The sequence below is a fragment of the Triticum aestivum genome, chromosome 2B (assembly GCF_018294505.1).
Source record: "Triticum aestivum cultivar Chinese Spring chromosome 2B, IWGSC CS RefSeq v2.1, whole genome shotgun sequence".
Classification (NCBI taxonomy): domain Eukaryota; kingdom Viridiplantae; phylum Streptophyta; class Magnoliopsida; order Poales; family Poaceae; genus Triticum; species Triticum aestivum.
In genome coordinates, this window is record NC_057798.1 from 433,590,656 (window position 1) to 433,593,504 (window position 2,849).

The 2,849-nt window shown below is 46.6% G+C and overlaps 1 long non-coding RNA gene across 1 annotated transcript; it reads right to left on the bottom strand.

Annotated features, from left to right (window-relative positions):
• Nucleotides 1-610: 610 nt before the first annotated feature.
• LOC123045315 (uncharacterized) lies at nt 611-2,515 on the bottom strand. The gene is made up of 2 exons (XR_006421288.1): nt 1,709-2,515; nt 611-1,081 (listed from the first exon to the last, which is right to left on the bottom strand). It is a non-coding gene; the product is annotated as an uncharacterized lncRNA (long non-coding RNA).
• Nucleotides 2,516-2,849: the final 334 nt, after the last annotated feature.

The window sequence follows — 2,849 nt, forward strand, 5'->3', positions numbered from 1 at the left end:
TTTGGTTTGTGAATTTTTGCTACTACTGTCAGGGAATAGAACAGCCTCTGAACTTCCAGTTTTATAATTAACAAAGAACTTCTCTGCCATTTTAATTTGAACTTCTATTTTTTTAAACAAGTGTTCAATTTTTGCCTTTTCTCATATTTTTTTACTGCTCACTTTAGTTACTTGATATTTTACAATGAAACATTTTTGTAAAACCTTGGATTCAAAGGTTCACTTGTCAATTGATATTTTTCATGTGTTCAACTCTCTTTTATTGGACACCCAAAGTGTTTTGTTTTTTCGAAAGCGATTGTTTTTTGTTTTATCTTTTTGTATTTTCTAGTTGAATTGCTCAAGTTTGTTCCATGGATTTTGTTGCATTTTCCCTAGTGATCTCCCGTTTTTTCTATTTCAACTTCTGTACATGCCATCAAGTGAAATCAGCAAAATGATTCCACATGCTTGGCCGCTAAGAAGCACCTACCCTGCTACTTAGTAGAACAAGTGTACTGGATTGCATATATCCAAAGGAAAAAACTTGTTTGCAAGTCATTGAAAAATGTAAAAGTTAAAGCAACAGCAGTAACACAGAGTGTGTAGCAGCCAGTGGCACACAAGCACAAACACCTTGTGGGCACAAGACGGCACACACTACTTCTCATTCTATAATTACTGAAGGTCACCAATACAAATGTCTGAACTTCGACAACCATCAACTAATTTTGCCCAATTGAAAATGTTTCTTTTACACAAATTGTTGTAGCGCACTCACGCACATAGCACGCATGCACACATCCATGGCAGAGAAAGTCGAAGGGGAAAAGAATAAGAGTAGGAGTTTATTGAAAAAATCTTATTCCTTGCGTCACGCGTTTTTTCAGTAACGAAATAGCCTGCATGATCCTTTGCCACCAGACAATAGCATTACCTGAATTTTAACCCACAGCCAATTCAAACTGCTGCCCCTCAGCACCATGCCCAGCATGCCGGACAGACACACGCCACACCCTGTCGTCGTCGGTGTTGCATGCTTGTTGGGGCGACACTGCTGCATGTCGCGCTCCATCTATAGCTTCAATGGCTGAAATGGAAGCTGTGGGGGGAGGAAACGAAGCACCATAAGAAATTGAGATCAAGGTCTAAGAAACAGACACCATGGTGTATCAAAACATGTTATTTTGTTATTTTCCAAAGCATCCGTGTTTGTAAAGTCTGGCACTGATCCAGGGAGATGCATCATCACACAAAATATATACAGAACTGAATACTTGGGAAAACAAATTGAAGTATCTATGGGGAGAACTCAACTTGAACCAGTAACACTGCATGGTTCATCCCTTTTCATATAATTTCACACAGATGCAGAATATACTGATCAAGATGTGTTTTTTTAGTACGCACATGAGACTATAAGCTTCAGATGATGGAATGTTGGTCACGGAAATTTTCCAATAATCTATGAAGAAGCTAAGAAATAAAAAACAGGGGGGAAACACTCTGAATGTACTAAACAAATACTGCACATCCTGAACCTTAATCCACATTCATTCTGGACTTCACCAATACCCTGCAAAATTGCATGAGTTGGTTTCTCATCATGGCATGGGAGTAGGACATGCCGGCAGTTCTACTACTCCATGAGACAGAGTTCAATCATCTAAGAGGGGAATTGAAAGAAACAGGAGGAGGAAGGTCAGCACATGTTTGGAGAGAAGGTCACCTGTGGACATGAACATGGCAGGTGGACGACAGGGGACATGTGGTGTGCTGCTGTGGACGGAACCAAGCGGAGGCAGGGATTCTGCCTCGGGGCGGCGTCTCTGCCGCTCCTCCTAGTCTCCACCAAGCGAACACGAGGATGAGTGCTTGCCGGGGTGGCCGTCTGGCCTGGTTGGCTCACATGGGGAAGACAGCGGGGCCACGAGAGGAGGCCAACGGGGCAGCACGGGAAGCCGGGAGGTGGAGGCTCGCGGTGGTCCAGCCAGGAGGTGGAGTCAGGACGACGCGTCTGTCAGGGAGGGAGGTGAGGGCGGCGGTGCATCAGTTGAACCGCCCGAGGTGGCGGCGGCGAACTTCCAGGTTGCTGCAGCGGATCTGGGCGCGAGGGCTCGGCCTCGTCTCCCGGCCAGATTCGGGGCGTACGGTGCTCAGGGGACTTCGGTGGCGAGCTCCTGCCGCATGGCTGCTATCCATGATGGCCATGGCGGGTACCTGCAGGAGAACAGAGACATAGGGTGTGAGGGAGAAGGAAGGAGAGGAAGACAGGAAGGGAAGGTGCGTGGGTGGCCCCCCTATGGCTGCCGATCGAGGAGCACAAGGGCTTGGCATCCCCTCGTGCGGGCACAGAGGCAGAGAAGTGAGGAGCAGAGGCGGGCAGCGCGGCGGCCGGATCCAAGACCGGTGGCGCCGGGGCGGCCTAATCCGGGGGTCAGTGGCGGCGCGGCAGCCTGATCTTGAGGCAGGGCGTGGGGGGGGGGGGGGGGAGGGGGCAGATCGAGGGCGGGGCGGTGAGTTCGTCGTAGCAGGAGTAATCTGGGGAGAGCGAGCTGCGGGAGGGAGGTGCGGGACTGGTGGGCATTTTCTGGAATCTCGGGAACACCTAATCGGGCCTATATAGGGCCTGACGTGATCCAAATAGTATCAGAATAGTGTTGTCCTATACATATATATATATATATATATATATATATATATGTGTATATATATATGTATGTATATATATATATGTATGTATGTATGTATATATATATATAGGAAAAATCCATCCTATCACCCGGTGGTAGTTACCCTATATGTCGCATATACTATCATGTATTACTATATATACTATTTTATCATTTTAAATATATCCATATACTATA